The 16,327-nt window shown below is 48.9% G+C and overlaps 2 long non-coding RNA genes across 2 annotated transcripts; both read right to left on the bottom strand.

Annotated features, from left to right (window-relative positions):
* Window positions 1-2,143: 2,143 nt before the first annotated feature.
* On the bottom strand, window positions 2,144-6,696 carry LOC106495396 (uncharacterized). Its single transcript, XR_001294438.2, has 2 exons — window positions 5,587-6,696; window positions 2,144-2,585 (listed from the first exon to the last, which is right to left on the bottom strand). It is a non-coding gene; the product is annotated as an uncharacterized lncRNA (long non-coding RNA).
* Window positions 6,697-12,173: 5,477 nt separating this feature from the next.
* LOC136992478 (uncharacterized) lies at window positions 12,174-15,361 on the bottom strand. The gene is made up of 3 exons (XR_010884751.1): window positions 15,141-15,361; window positions 13,372-13,527; window positions 12,174-12,512 (listed from the first exon to the last, which is right to left on the bottom strand). It is a non-coding gene; the product is annotated as an uncharacterized lncRNA (long non-coding RNA).
* Between the last annotated feature and the right edge of the window lie 966 nt (window positions 15,362-16,327).

Here is a 16,327-nt window from a genome sequence, read left to right as displayed (position 1 = left end):
GCTACAACAACCAGGAAAGATGACAGCGGAGCTGCCCGAGAGCAGGGTGTTATTTATTCGGATGGTGCCCTGACGGCACATTCACCTCAGCAGCAGGCAGGAAGTGCCATCCCTGCCTCAGCCTGCCGGCAGTTGAAACAGAGACATGCAAAAGAGCCTGTGCAAGGAAAATGTGCAAGCCGATAGGAAGGAGGCCTACAGCTAGTTTCACAGCACCTCCTCCTTCCTCTTCCTCTTTCAAACCCTCTGCAGCCCTCAGATCGCTCCTTCCAACCTGACCCCTCTCCCCCCTCCTCTGACTCAATCGGGGTATGAGACAGAGCAAAAATAGAAGAGCTTGTGGGTAGCGCAGATGTTCGCGGAGGCGGCTCAGTGTGGGTGCTGCCTTCACCTGGCTGCCGCCGTCGCAGCGGCCCGGCTCTTTCCCTTCTCCGCACCCACCCGTCGGGGGCAGCTGCCGATCGCCTCCAGCCAGATCCGCGTTGCTGCGGTGGAGGTCCCCACGCGTCGGTCCGGTCTCTGCCATGACCAGAAGATCTCCACCATGAGAAGCGTTGCCACAGTGGTGTCAAAAACCTTCGCTTCACGTTATCCCATGGGCAGGCCAATTTTCATCCCATCCCCCCCCCCTTCTTCTTTTCAAAGGTGGGGAAGGCAGCACACACATGCTCACCGTGGCCACGGCCCCTGCTCGCGGCCCGGCGGGTGGGAAGCGGCAGCTGCCGGGCAGATGCTAATGCGCTCCTCTCCCTGGAGGAAGGGGGGACCAGCCGGGCACTCGGGAGCATCGGTTCCTCTCGGGAAACCCAAGCAGAATGTGGAGGCAAGGGAAAGAGAGCTTTTCCCCACGCTTCCCCTGGCTGAAAAGTTTGAAGGAGGGGAGCGAATTTTACCAGCCCAGAAAATAAACTGTCTGGGATAGACCTGATGTTTGCCCTGATTGCCCCGACCTGCAGCTGACCTTCCTCCCTTTACACATCTAGTGCCGAATATCCAAACAACTGACTGTCAGTAGATTACAGCTTGGCGTTTGTTCCTTAATGGAGTGACTCACGACCACCTTCTTATTAGAAGAAAACGACGATGCTAATAACAGCAGTATTAATGCTTCCTTACACGTGGCCGCGCTTGGAAGCAGATGAGCAGCCAGGGTGGGAGCGGGTCCAGGCTGCGGCGCTGAAACATGCGGTTTCCCCCGCTCGGTGGGAGGCCCTGAGACAGTTCCTTCATCTGGCAGGTGCCCACGGCAAGAAGGGAGAAAGGGCCTGGATTCTCGTAAGCGGGGACGGTTGTGCAACTTGAAAACCACCCTGGTTTAGGTAGGAAACCCCCCTCCTCCGTGCAGCCGCTTCACATCATTCCCACCCGGGTTCTGCAGCATCTTGCTGCTGCTGCTGCTCCTCCCGCTTCCCCTTGATGATCTCCCTGGCTCCTTCCCCTTCATCTTGGGCTTTTTCCGAGGGCTTTCTCATCGGCTGCTCTCGAGCCTCATCTCTCAGGCTGCGTTTCCCTTAACCTGTTCCACTCTTCCCTTCTCCCCTCCCCTCTTCCTCCTTCGCCTCCCCCAGGCTCCCTGTTTCAGCCCGTTCGCAGTACCACGAGGAGAAACTTTTCCGTTGCAGGTCAGGAGAGGCGGCCCCAGCTCCTGTCGGAAAAAGTGGCAGAATAAAGCTGAACCTCTGCTCGTAGGTAAGAGAGTAAAGAGCAAAACGCTGCCTTTTGGAAAGAGTGAAAATGGACTTCTGGAAAGGGCTTAGGCAAATAAATGAACACCGGTTCTTTGGAGGCAAAAGCAGCAGGATCAGCCAGGTGCCTGGGACTAGGGCTGCCTGAGCTGAGACCCCGCGCTGGGTGCTGCGGGCGTGCTCTTCACCCCAAAGGGTTGAGCCTTAACCTCGGCCGTGCAAAGGGGAGGCAAAGGCCACAGAGACCGCGGGGATGGCAGGAAAGGGTCACGCGTGGGATCTGTGAGGGAGGCGGGACACAGGGAATACCCTAAATGTCTGGAGTGCTAGCTGGGGGCTAAGCTGCACCACGTCCCTCCCGGGCACAGTCCCGACCCTGCACCTCCAGCTGGCTGTGAAGCACAGGGAATTCTTCAGACGAGGAACAACGCACAGCACGAGACAGCGGAGAAGACGGCTTCGCACTTCTTAAATGTTATTAAGTTTTCCATAACCTCAGTTTCTAATTTTGGAGCGGTTGATGTCAAAACACTTGTAGCACGAGCAGCAAGATAAGTTTGTGCTGGTAAATGGTGAGCTGGAAGAAAGATAAATTTATATCCAGGGCTCAGGACAGCCGAGCAATGCCAATATGAGATTGTAAAGCTGAGATCCCCTCAATGTCATGACTTGATCTCGCTGACAAAGTCCAGCAAAAGAGATCGGCTCATGAACTAACACACTGCACGTTATGAGTTTGCCTCAGTCTCAGCAGAGTAACCCACTGTCAGAATCTGATTCTAGAGGGTGAAATGCAGCATCCGAAACGGACTCCACAGCATGACGATCTTCCCCCTTGCTGGTCGGCGCCAGAGGTGGGACTTGCTGCTGAACTCGAACCTTTTCCCCAGAAAACTGTCACTAAAAAAAAAAAGATTAGTAGCTGCTCAAGCATTTTCAATAAAAAGTTCATACATTTTTTAACTTTAAAATCTGGAGTCTGCAACAAATCCATAATCATAAGTGACTTTTCCCAAAGAATTAGACAAAACTGCATGCCACAAACTATACAGTTAGGAAGAACCAACTGAATTTAGGTTCCTGGTGGCCTGGGCATCTCTCCGACTTAGTTTATATTCCCAGCTCTGCTACTGCAAATCCTGGAGCAAGTCTCAGACGCTTTGTGCCTCGGTTTCCCTCTCTGGAAAGCAGACATGACGATGCTGTCCTGTGCTGGTTAAGCACTCCAAGATGTAAGGGCTGAAATGCATTTCTGACTTACAGGCAGAATCGAGTTAAACAGTGCAATGGCTTGAATGGGAGTTTTCTGCACTCAGCGCTTGTGAAACTCAGGCCGAAAGTGAATATAAGACCTATGTCTGCTTTTCACCTGACCCATGCCTACGTGACTCCACCGATTGCCACAGACCGCTGTCAACGGCCACTGACAGCAGAGAAAGAGGAATAAATCAAGCCTCCTGCCTCCCTTTAGAAGCTGTTCTTTCCCTTCCACAAGCTGATTACTTTCGTTTACAGATGGACAGACAATTTCTAAAACAGGGATTCCAGCTATCTGCACAATCAGCTCTGAATTTCTCCGCTTGCCTTACACGGCCCAGAGCACCACAAGCCACACCGACGGAGTCCTTGCGAGAAGCAGTCATGAATGTAAAGAACTTGTCTTCCTATTTGCAACCACATAATACCCCTGGGGTAGCCACAGCGATTGCTTACATGGGAAAATTATTTGTATAGTTAGCTGCCTTTAATGTGAGACAAAGCCCTTTTGTTCTTTTATCAACTCGCCAGTTCTCATTTGTTCTTTCCTCTTCCTGCTTCTGTTCCCCCGCACGCATTTCTCGTGTCCCCGCTCTTCCTTTTCCCCAGATGTATTTCCCAGGAACCTGCTCCTCTTCCACACAGGCAGATCCTCCCCGACAAGCACAGTCATCATCAGCCTGGCTGGGTTTTTACTCGCACCTCCCTGCTATTCCTGCCCATCTCTACCCGTTCTGTGTGGCTGCTGCTTCTTTAGACTACAGGGAGCCATCGAATGACAGAAGATATTCTTTATTCTGCAGTTTAATTGACTGTTAGGACAAGCATATCTTGGAGAAATCCTGGTTACTTTGGTGCAGATCTTTTGGAAGCTAATCTTATCATCACTAAATCTGATTGATTCTCTCTGCCTTGGTCTTGCTGACTGACTCATTTCTTGAGCACCAGGCTGTTGCCTAGAGGGTATAATCACATAAATATAATCCACTGCACAGCGCATGTTACCGTGCCCGCTCCACCGAGAGCAAGTACAGCTCCTGGGTACAGAATTGACTTCTCAAGCTCTAAATGGAGCGATTCATGCTTTTAGCTTGGTATATTTTTGAGTCATTTTGGTGGGCTACATAGACACAAGCAAACAAAATCATCACATTCAGTAAAAAGTGTTGCACCTCTGTTTTCTGTAGCACAGCCAGAAGCAGAGGAAAGCAAAGCACGGTCCCTGCGTGCTCTTGGGGTCCCCAGGCACAGCACAGCCAGGGCTGCAAGTGGGTCCCGACGCAGACTAGCAGCTCCCCCTCTTACCCCATTACGAGCACGGCATCACTCCATGCCTGAAGAACTCTTTAGCCAACCTTTGCAAAGAGAAAACAAACAAAAAGTAGACCTAGGCCTTGGTCTGTCCTCTGCATATCACCGCATACTGTTTTTCTGCACAATATTTGGGTCCATTGCAGTGTATCTAGCAGCAGGACTGGCCTGCGGGGAAAGAGGAAACAGCTGGGGCTGGCTGTCTAGAGAAGACTGAAGCGACATCAGCCTGCAAGCATGCCAACGAGCGGCAAAGAGGAAGGGGGTGAAACAGTCCTTCTCTTTCGCCAGCCGTAACCCAAGAAGCAACAGGTTCAAACTGAAGCGAGGCACATCTGCTGCCGACACCCGGGAAGTTTCTCGGAGGTGCCGACCGCAGGCGCCGGGCTCGCTCGCCGCGGCGGGCGCTGATTCGCCACCGTCCGAGGGCTCCAGGAATAGGCTGAGCAGAAGTCAGGCCGGAAAGACTTATGCAGAAGTGATCCTGCCCCGGGGCAGGTGATGGACGGGGTCACCTCGCAAGGCCTCTTCCTACAAATCCTTGGTTTATAGGCTTCTGCAGATCACATTCAGGCACACAAGCGTGCGACTTGGTAACTTTCCTAAAATTTATTACACTGCAAATGTAACCTGAATAAATAGACCTGATTAATTTTCTATATGCAACTTTCACTGCATGTCCCTTCTGCTCCAGTTGCCCTATGATTACTTCCAGGGCTGTCCCCCTCCACTGATGTCTGAATCATCCAGAGAAGAAAAAAAATCATTTGAATTAAAATTATTTTTTTCCCAAAATAATCCTAGGGAAATAAACTTGTAAAAGAGAAGAAATAATTTACATTCCTTATGTGTGTTTCTCCTAGGCTCCCACTTACTTAACCCCATTTAAACTTTGTATCAGCTTATGACATCCGGTGAAAGTACACTACAGCTTATTAAAACTTAAAGCTTTTACTCCAAGGGAAAACACTGAAAGCTCTTTTATGGATTAGCCAAGTCGGCAGGATGTGGCTTCTACTTTGTATCCTTCTGATGGCATAGCCCACTTGAGCATCTTTATAAAATAAAACTTCCCCGTCACTTCCAGCTTGTTACAGGTTTCCTTTTGTGCACCAAACTGCTCCGGGCTGGGACGGCTGCCTTCTGCCCCAGCAGTGGTTGCAGTTTGCAGTCAAAGTAAGAGAGTAACATATGCTACCCCTATAAATACATAAATAGCTTTAAACTGAAGTAAACTGAAATAATATCAAAAGTGACACTTATTCAAAAACATAGTCGAGAGAGAGTTAAAAAAAATTTTTTTTGAATGGTAACCTGCCATGCGTTTGCTCACCTTTGTCCTGCAGAAGGGCATGATCTGAGATCTCAGCGGTACCTGAAAGCGATGAATTATGCTGGTATTATTAAACAAATACAGTTAAGCCAGTGCAGTTCCTTGGCTTCTCTCAAGTCAGATTTGTACTGGAAACTTTTCCCAATACAATGCTGCCGCTTATTAGTCTCCACTGCAGTTTTCTCCTGGCAGAAAAAAGCCAGTTGAGTGACATAATTCACTTCCTCTGTAGATATGGCAAACAGTTTGTTGCACAGGAACTTTTGCATCAGAAACTGCCTCTCTGCCAGGTTTGCTGGCACAGATCTACTAGTCTAATAAACTGAAACACCAGCAAACCCTTGTAGGTATGGACAAAGTCTTCTTTCATTTAGCTTATGCTCCTGGGAAAGGGCGGTCTCATATGGGAAAGAGGCTGTTCCTATATGCGCTTACTTTCAAGTAACTCCAGTTGACACTCTGGCTGACACGAATGCAGACGGGCCTTGGGTCCCTGCCTCCCCGGTCCTGGGGTTCAAGGGCACCACGCTCAGCCTCTCTGCCCATGGCTTCCTCCCTGCGCGCTCGGGAGCCTGGAAGAGGCTGGTGCGTCGTGTTTGAAAGGGGTATTTCGAGATTGATTACGGCTCTTTTGCTTAACAAAACCAAAACCAAATCGAAGCCAGGCCCTTCTCCTAACCCTTCCCAAATTTTGTCTGGGAAATGCCCCTTCGGACAGGGATTGCTCATGAGGGATCTCCAGCCTGGCCTGGCTGTGCGCTGCATTGCTTTGCCAGAGGCTCCCGCTCCCAGGGCAGCCGGTGCAAGGAGGTGCTCCTGGCCGGCAGGTTGGCCTCGCGCCAGCCCAGCCGAGCCGGGGACAGCGTGCTGGCAGGGCTGCAGCGCATCGCATCCGCTGTTCCTCTAGCTCCGCTGTGGGGACGGTAACTTCCGGCTGAAGATCAGCAAGGGGTGTTCATCTTTTAAACCCCCGCAGATGCTTGCTGCGTGAACGTGTGCTGGGGTTCTTGCAAAACGCTGATTTCAGGCTGTGAGCTTCGGCTGTCTATTATTCATCGCTTGTGAGCAGGCACTTCAGTCATGCAGCACCATGCTGCTCTTGGTCTGCACGCCTGAAAATCTGGAAATCGAGGGGAAGAAAGTGTGCATCAGTACAAACTCACCACCCCATTAGCACGCTAAGAATAGGGGCATTCAGGCTGGTCTCAAAGCATCTGTGTAGGCAGACCTCAACTCACAGGGGAGAAGGGGTGGGGAGGTGGCTGCGGTTGAATGGGGAAACAATTTGTCACTCGCCAGAACATTTGTCCCATGGCGCTCCTGTCATTCTCCCATCCCTACTGCTGCCCACTTGAAGGCACCAGCACAGCACCCTGGAGCAGGAGCTGAGGCGCAGTGTGTCTGACGGAAGCTGTGATTTACAAGAGCTCCAATTTCCTTTTTTTCTAAGGCACAGGCATTCGCAGATGAGTGTGCAGGGCGGCTGTAGGCAGGCGGGAGTGCTGCTGGAAGCCCTGTTCAGAAGGGGAGGGCCAAGGGGTCCTCCATGACCAACGCTGGGCTCTCGTTCCCACCACTGTCCTCCTCCAGGAGCGTGGTACAGGCGCGCACGTTGCCTTTCCTGCGCCCCCAGGATCCTCCCAGGAGCCCCACGAGAACCGGAGCTCTGAGTCGCGCCAGCGTAGCAGGAGCGTGGTCCAAGGGGCAGGCTCCCACCGGGGAAGGCTGATCTCGCACGCAGCACCGTGTGGCACCTTAGTGGTGCTGCTCTGGGAGCCTGCACATCAAACACATGTGCCAGTGGTTGAATCACTGAGGGTTTTCAGTTGTTTACAATACATTTCTTATCGACCGTGAAGGAGAGAAAAATCTTTGTTTGGACTCATCTGAAAAAATCTTGGGCACCTGAACCCATGGGGCCTAGAGGCACACAAGACAACTTTGCCTTTTGAAGCTGTTCCATCAAGGAAGGTCAATATTAGAGAAACCTGGCACCGCACAGCCGTGGCATTCCCATCATACCACTTGAGTCTACAGTCTGCTGAAGCTGCTGCTCTTTTTTTAAATCCTAGTAAACTCTGGGAACTGACTACCTGTAACAAGCTCCTGAAGCTTTCCCAGGAATAAACCAGATTTGTGATATTGTTCAGCCTGCTTCTGGGGCTGTACCTCGCATTGCACTTAGCATGGTGACAGGGACTCTTTGCTACACCTGTGCTACATGGATCACAGTTGTACCCTCTGCTACGTCGTGCACTGCTAACCAGCCACAAATACCATCACAGCATGTAAGTTTTCCACTAGGAAGCACATACTGGTGGTGTGACACCTCTGAACACAAACTCCCACAGAAAGACAGGGAAGGCAGCAAGGGATGAGGAGTGGATGGAGTTCCCTGGGAATTCCCTTTGTCCACTTCCTTCTTCTGGTGGGAAGACAAAGGGACAGGAAAGCTGTAACCACAAAAGTGCAGTAGCAGGATGAGACATGCCTGGAGAGGCACAGCTGGGCACATATTTCCCATACGGTGGTCTACGACGGCTTGACTCAACCTTGGTCGGCATAATAGCACTGCCTGTGCATTTTCTACTGATGCGTTTAGAGAAGGGAGAAACTGCCCTCACTACAGTGGGGTGACCATGTGAGAACTATTTGCACATTTTGGCATCTGAAGACATTGGAAATATCCCACAGTAGTTCTCAAAGGCAGGAAAAGTGTCTGTTCCCCCTTTCCACTGCCTGCCCAAGATCTCTACTCAGGGTGGCCCAAAGCCGCACAGCATTCATTGCAGGGGGGCCAAGAGCTACAAGTCCTCCTCCAGCCCTTGCCTAGGGCAGAGTGACAAGAAGTTTGGGACAGGTGAGATATTCCATTCTGAGATTTTACGGATTGACACAGGTTAGACTCTCATTTCTCAGAGGGCTCAGCTTGACCAGCTCACACTTCAGACCCACTTTGCCCTTTCCATGCTGCAGCTTGAAACCCAAAGAGATAAAACTTCATGCCTCCTGAGTTCTGGCTGGCATAAGACTCTCTATTTTAAGATAATACCCAGGCTGTAAAAATAAACAAACAAACAAAAAAAACAAAATCAGGTGAGGGACAGATGTGTTTGCTTCTGCTGCTCTTGCTACAGGGACAGAAGCCTCCAACAGAGAGATGGTGGGGATACCAGGGGGCAATTGCTCCCCCCAGGAGCTGCAGGTAGGCATCCTGCCCTAATCTAAGCACTCAGCTTTCTACTAGTTTGGATCAGGCCCCAGGCCTGGTACTAGAAGGTGTTGTGAGCACGCAGCCGCATCCCTACGGGCTTATTCCTTAACAACAGGGTATTGTCCCTCCCTGCAGGAAGCGCAGCCTCATGAGGCACAGTAGGACAAAGACACAATTTTACCCCGTGGAAGAGCTGGAAACCAGGAACAGGCCTGAGGCAGCCAATGGCTGCACTCTCTGACACATTTTGGATTTTGATGCAATCAGGTTTTCCTTAAAAAGGGGGTGATCAGCTGCAAACACAAGTGAACAGGGCGCTCTGCCTTCAGCAGGAAGCACTCGGGGAGCGCAAGGAGGTGGGAGGCGCAGGGGCCGTATTGCTCTGATCCTCTCCGTTTCCCACGGCATGAATCAGCAAGAGACTCGCTCTGGGTATTCCAGAGCCACTCATGAACATACCCAGCTCATGTTTCACTTGACATTTAAGTTAGTCTCCTGCATACAAATATCCCCCATAGTGCATAACAGTAAAAATGGGGTCTTGAGGTTTGAAAAAGCCACCTGTGATCCTCCACCTTTGATGCTGGAGATGCACTGCCTGTAACAGAGGACAATATATAGTGTGTTATCCTTTCAAAATGGCTAGTTCACAAACTGTTGCCTCCCACTGTGGAGCAAGATAACCAAGAAAGGAACTAAGAGGCATCTTCAAACACCCCTGTGAATGCAGGCAAGGATCTGCAGAGAGAGAGGAGGAATCCCATGCTCAAAGGCAGTGGCAACACTGGTGACCAAGCACACAAGTGTCTCTCTTAAGACAAGCTGCACTGGTCAACGACAGCAGCAAGACTCTTGTGCTACTCTCCCAGAGGGTGGAAAGGACCCCAAGTTCCACTGCCTCTGAAATTAAGAGAGCTAAAAAGAGCTGAATTTAAGAAGACAAAGGAAAAATTGTGGTAAGTGCCTGAAAGAAGGTGGGAACATGGAGCCACAGATCACACATCTAAGAGAGGGAGGAGCTCAAGGCAGGCAGTGATGGGGACCATGCAGGCACCCGAGGCAGAGAAAGTCTTGAAACTACTGTGGGAAATGCCTTCTTCCAGCCATAAATGAGACAGTTTTCTAGCTTACCAGATAACGATTTGGCAGGTTGATCCTTACATTCATGAATTCTTCCAAGCTGCTGTACCTAGACACAGGCACATAGACATGTAAAAAACAAAACAAAACAACTCCCAAACCCAAAGCACTTAATTAAGGTCGGGAATCAGCACCTACGATTTTTCACAGCAGGAATTTTATCCAGCTTCCATTCTTTGTCTGCAAATTCAGAACTTGGATAGAAGACGTTTCTCCAGTCCAGAACTGGACAGGATCCAGTTCTGATAGGATAGTTAGAATATATCCTTATCGCTGTGTGTTTTAGCTGTCGGCCTATATCAGATCATTTTGGACACACTAGGAGAAGCTACAGTGAGTGTCATTTCTGCTGGCTGCCATGTGGACATGGATCAGGGGCGGCAGGAGGCAACCTGATGTACTGAGCTCAGTGCAGAAGGAGATGGCCACACAGGCAGAAACAAACCCTGTCTTGTGGTGGATACTCATTAAATATTTTGCTGCAACTCCCTTATTTCCAGGTGGTTCAGGCACTCGTATCAGCTGGACACTTTAGAGATAAGCCAGAGGAGTAGACTGTCGCAAGTTTTGACCCTGACATTTTGGATTACAAAACAGCACGCTACTGTCATGTCAAATACCATCCCATTAATTCTCCAGCGAGCACAGGTCAGTGGGAACTGAAGCCCATTAGCAAACAGTGACTGTGTGTTGATATTTCCTTGCTGTTAAATGCTAATAGCTCCAGCTTGCAATTTCAGCATCATTACCACACAGCACAAACATTGAGATATGGGAATTCTCTCCGCCTGGTTCTTAATATTTTTTATTCTCTTCCATGCAGTTTGAAACAGAATTCAAGAAAGGATATGGAAGTGGAGACAGACTTGATGTAAGACTTTGATTCTGGTGACAGCAATGATTAATTACAAGGCTTTTTAAGTTGAAATGTACATTGCAAAGGATTTATATATATATATATATATATACAAAGTAATTAAACCCCATTAAGGCATTTTCTTTTGCTATACCACATAAGAACTGGATTGCATCTGTACAGCATGCTGTCAGCCAGCTTATTCTGCAGAACTAAAGATGCTCTTGCTGTGGGTTACTGTGGGCCTGATTTATGAAAGGTTCCTCCCAACAATGCAATCCCAGCTTGATTAGCTACACAGTGACTATTTCTGAGAAGGATTTTTCTATTTTTGTTTCTTTTCCCCAGCAGGGGATTCCCTCTTAATTAGCTGCAGGCATAAAATTGCCACAAAATCAGAGGCAGAGATGGAAGAGAGTATGGAGGTCAATTCTTTCAAGTCAAAAGGGTTATTCCTCACCAGTTGGTGTGGAGTATTTTGTCCACCACTTTCCTGGAGAAAGTAAGCTGCAGTTGTACACAGAATTTTGGAGAATTACTAGAAGTTGAACTTGAGGCACTCTCACTCTGGTTCTGCTGGACACAGAGGGGGACACCAGAACAAAAAAGCAGTGCTGGGAAGCAAAAATCAGACAAGTTCATGTGAGAAATGAGACTCACATTTTTAGTAGCGATGGCAATTAACCACTGGAACAAACTACCAAAGGAAGTGGTGGAGTTTCCCCCTCTTGATGTCTTCAAATCAAAAAAAATGCTCTAGTCAAGTACAAGTAATGGGGTTTGGCTGAGGAATAACTGGATCAGATTGTTCCTCCTTAAAAACTACAAAACCACATACGTAATGTGAAAATGCAGGGATCATATGGCTGTCCCATGTTCAGACGTAATGGTCAAAACATATCAGAAACTAGCTGTATTGTAACTACAAATAAACCATGTTTTTATAGTTTAGACTGGCCTTTTTACCACTGTGAAATGAGTAGGCAGAAGCAGCACATCCTTTAATGGGTGAGCTGGTAACTCCCCTGGGAAAGCAGCTATTTTACAGTTATAACTACTTAAAAGCTGACAAGGACATCTTCCTGCGTACTCACAGCACCAACCATAAAGTAACTGGATATTTTAAAGACAAACTTGTAACATGTCATCAAAGCAACTGATGCTTGAAACAGTAAGTGAAAAAGAAAGGTGTACAGGAATACTTGGCTTTTACACTGAATCCACACAAAGATCAAAGTGCTTACGGAGAAGAAATGGGGAAGAAAAAAAGACGTCAGGAAGACAGAGAACGGGAATCACGGCCATCTGCTGCGATTGTGCGCTAGGCTAGCGGCAGAGACCCAGGCCTCCTGATCCCAGGCCAGGCTCTGCGCCTTTCACGGCAGCAGGATCGCACCACTAGCCCTCGTCTAGCAGGGCAGTGATCTCCCCAGCCCTCACAGCAGGAGCGATGGTCTCTGCTTAAAGCCACCACACAGCCAGAACCCACCTCACTGCAACTGCAGCCACTCAGAGGACGAGGCGCACACACAGCTGGCCCGATAGACTTGAAGCATGTTTTCAGCTTCAGCATATCTCTGCCAGAGGCAGGACCATGGAGGATTTACTCTTGGCAGGTCCCAGTCAGAGCAGTTCCCTTGGTCCTTCTGCGGTCAGTACACTCAGGCCTCTGCAGTCCTAAGACGACAGCAGCAGGAGCGCTGCATGGGCAGGATCCTTAGGCAATGCAGAAAAGGGGGAAGAAAGTTGAGTATCTATTGATATCTGCCTTGGCTACAGCCCATTTGATACTAGCAGCTGTTAAACCAGTATCTGTAGTTGCAGTTCCACCCAGACCTAGGATCCCCTTGACCTTGCAGGGACGTCACTCTCCAACTTCTCTTTATTTCTCTTGAATTTGGTGTGAAGAGTTTTGAAATGGGGGAATACATAGGTCTCCTGCCAGCCCAATGGCAGAGATACAACCAATACAAAGAGAAAACCTGCTGTTTTTCTTCTGTCTTCTACAAGTTTTATGAGGATTTAGTTTCCAAGACCATGAGAACAAAGTTATTTCTGTGCATAACAGGCACTGCACAAGCAGCAACAGTTTAAAGCTCACCCTAAACTGCAAGGACCTCTTTCAGAAGTTAGAAATTCCCCATGTTCGTTCTGGCCTCAGGCACTCTGCTGAGGTTTTCAGTAAGGCTGTAGCTGAAACTGAGCTCTTTGCATCAGAGATGTGTATCCACCAGGGTCTGAACTGAGACTCCTGGACAAGTGAACTTTGAATCGCTATTAACTGAAGCTGAATTCATTTTCCATTTCCAGGCCTTTAGGCTGACCCAGGGTAAAATCCTTCAGCAATTTCTCTCCTAACTGAGTAGGAGAAACTCTCCCTCTGCTATACTATAGACACACAAAATCCCCTGCAGGTTTATGTTACTACTTCCAACTAAGCATTAGAGAGCAGCTGGGATTAAGGGGTAACTTTGCTTTGACTATTACCGTCCCAAAGATCAGCAGTGTGCCTTTTACCTAGGAGACCCAAGACCAGTAGGTTAGGGTGGACATGGCTGACATCACATGGGCTTACCTTGGACTTTCTCCATCAGACAGGCTGGAGCAGCCAGGCTGGGTGCCAAACTCATCCTTCCTTGCAGCAAGACACCTCCCCTGCTCCTTCCCCTTCATCTCTCCTCAGCAGACAGTCTCCGTAACGGGATCCAGCTTGTCATCGCACAGGTTGAGTCTGTCATGAAGGGAAGCACATGACCCCAGCCCCGGGTCTGCTGTGCTCCTGTTTGCTCTCCCAGTCAGCAGCCAAGCTTGTGACTTTCTCCTGCTGCACACTGAGCACAAGGAGTACGAAGGAAACATGGCCTCGAGGGACGGCAGTGTGTGGGCCTCCCATCGCTAGCAGCTTTGATCAGATTTTCAAATTTAGGCTATGACTGATACGTCAATTACCTTTAAATTCGCTGTGGCAAATTAAGAAGTATTTCATTGTTCAGCTAGTGCTCAAAGTTACTTAAAGAGCTGCAACAGCCTCCTAGGCTGTTTCTGGGATTGTCTCTAAATAATCTGCCATCTGTTCTTCACACCAACCCTTCTCACTTAAATTCAGGGTGCCTGGTACCTGGGGAGAGCTGCCCCACTGTGGAGAGGAAGTATTTTGCTATCACCAAAACCACAGCTTGCAGAAAGGCTGGAGGCTAACCAGTGTACATGGAGGTCCTCCAGCACTGGCCCACACTTCTTGGTGCACAGAAGGAGAGATGATTTCACTCTGCCATCCACTGGGAAAAAAATCAGAGTACCTAAACTTGTGGAGATCCAGAGCTTGTATTGCTGGAAGTCTGAGCAAGGCATAAAAATGGGAGCAGCAGCAATCATATGGATGTTTGAATCAGCAGAACACCCTTGATAAGAATTCTTCAGTGTGTGATGTGTACCAGGCCTTGTCAACAGCAGGGTCTCAAAGGTGTTAACAGGGGGATCTCGGGGACTTCTTACTGCAGAGGGTCTCCTCGATCCCCTTCCCACTCAGTGCTACACAGCCCACCTCCTAGGCTGTTCCTAATTATAGACCATCCAAAAATTGCTTAGATTAGTCTAAGACTATTCTACTCACACTTCCGTCATCTAAATGATGGAAGGACAGAAGACAGCCAGGAGCTGGCAAGGTTTTGTCCGTACGTCAAGGGCTTGGGGGAACTTCTGGGACGGTCGACCTGGGGCGCCCCTGGGACCCTCTGAGGGTGCTGCAGCTCCTGTGGGGGCTGCGTCGCTGCCATCTCCGTGGCTGCTCATACACCAACAAGGATGAGAGGCAACTAGGGACAGCTACAACTTCAGCAAAATGCACAAAAATTACAAGTAACAGTAGCAAAACATTACACAGATTTGGGCTTCTTCTCATGCAATTTGACCGCTGAAAACAAAACAGAAGAGCATTTTCCCTATAAGTCCAGGGAGTTACCAGGGACCATATACACCTTTCAGCTCTCCAGTGGGGGCTTCTTACACTTTGCAAGCACAGAATGAAATATTTCAAACAGTGGAAAGAGACAGAGAGACAGAGAGAGGGACAAAACCTCCCTAGCAGGATAAGAAAAGCAGGGAACTGCCATGTGTCTCCTGATCCTGCAATCATTATCTCAAATGGCAATTCCCATTGCTTTCATCAGGGTGTCAGGCAAGAGAAGGAATGCAGGATCTGGGACCCAGCATGGGTGATGCTATCAGTGGTTCATTCTCACAGAGCTGGAAATTCCTGCCAACATGTTAACACCCCCTGCTACCCACACTTTTATTCTATACCATCACATATTCTAGAGAATTGCTTGCTGCTGTTACACTCACCTTGAAACAGCGTGGCTGTAAAGCTTTGACGTGAAGTCCAGCTTTGGACTTCCTCTTGCCATTCAAGCCACCTTGAGCTCCTTCCAAACCAAGGCACAGGGCTCACCTAGGCAGAAAGTCCATGGCAGGGATCAGACAGCGGTGTAAGGAGGGGAAATTAGTCAGCAGGTAGCACAGCTGGGCTCCATGGCCATCCCTGCCGGTCGATTGTTTGTCTAATTTTGAGTGTGATGCAATCTGCTGGCAGAGTGGGGGTGCAGTGATTTCGTTATACACCCACTCACCACCCACATTTTCTTACCCTGACCCACCGAGATGCAGAACACCTGCAGCACCTACAAACATCAGCAGGTTTGGAAACAATCAACACCCACAGCTGTATTTCTTACCGTTACACAGATCTGTATCCAGACATTGCTGTGGTCATAAGATTACACTTCTTAAAAAAAGATAGGTAAGAGGCAGGAAACAGACTGAGTCTTCGATAGCCATTCATAACTGGGCTTTGTATCTCTCAGGGCAGAAAGAGAATTAATTCTTGCTCTCTATTGCCTAAGAAGTCACACTGAATCAATGGACATGCTTGCAGGGCTAGGCTGTTTGTGTGTGCATACAGGACATACGCACCACAGGAATAGGTTGTGCATCATTGTTTTTGTTTTCACAACACAGGCCTAGAAAGATTCCTCATGCCTGTTTTTCAACATGAACTGCCAGACTGCCTCAGCTCTCTGGATTTTGCTCCTGTTTCCTCTGAGAAAAGATGTGGTAACGAAGTCAGCGTTAGTCAGGAGACAGTGCAGACAGGGCATTCTTGGTCGATCACTCTGATCCGTATGACATCATGCGAGTGTAGGAGGAAGCTGTGCATATTGTTTACCTCCTCGGCTTTCAGTAATGCTCCAAGCAGCTTTGGAACAAACAAATGGTTTTCAATGTTTGCCTCTCGACATCAAAGTCATGAAGAAAGGAAATAGCTTGACTGAATTTTCTAATGGTCAACAGGAAGCTTTACCTTTCACTGCCACTCTTTAAATCTACCCTTCATTTTCCGCCCTTGGTCTCCCTGTGGTGGACTCTCTCCTGGATCTGACAAGAGCTCTACCCTCATTAGAGCAATTAGGCTGAGAAGCACAGCACCAAAGAACCCCAAACCCAAGCAGGCCTTGCATTCCCTTTCAGTGTTT

This window comes from Apteryx mantelli, chromosome 7, assembly GCF_036417845.1.
Source record: "Apteryx mantelli isolate bAptMan1 chromosome 7, bAptMan1.hap1, whole genome shotgun sequence".
Lineage (NCBI taxonomy): Eukaryota > Metazoa > Chordata > Aves > Apterygiformes > Apterygidae > Apteryx > Apteryx mantelli.
This window is presented reverse-complemented; position numbering and strand designations above follow the sequence as displayed.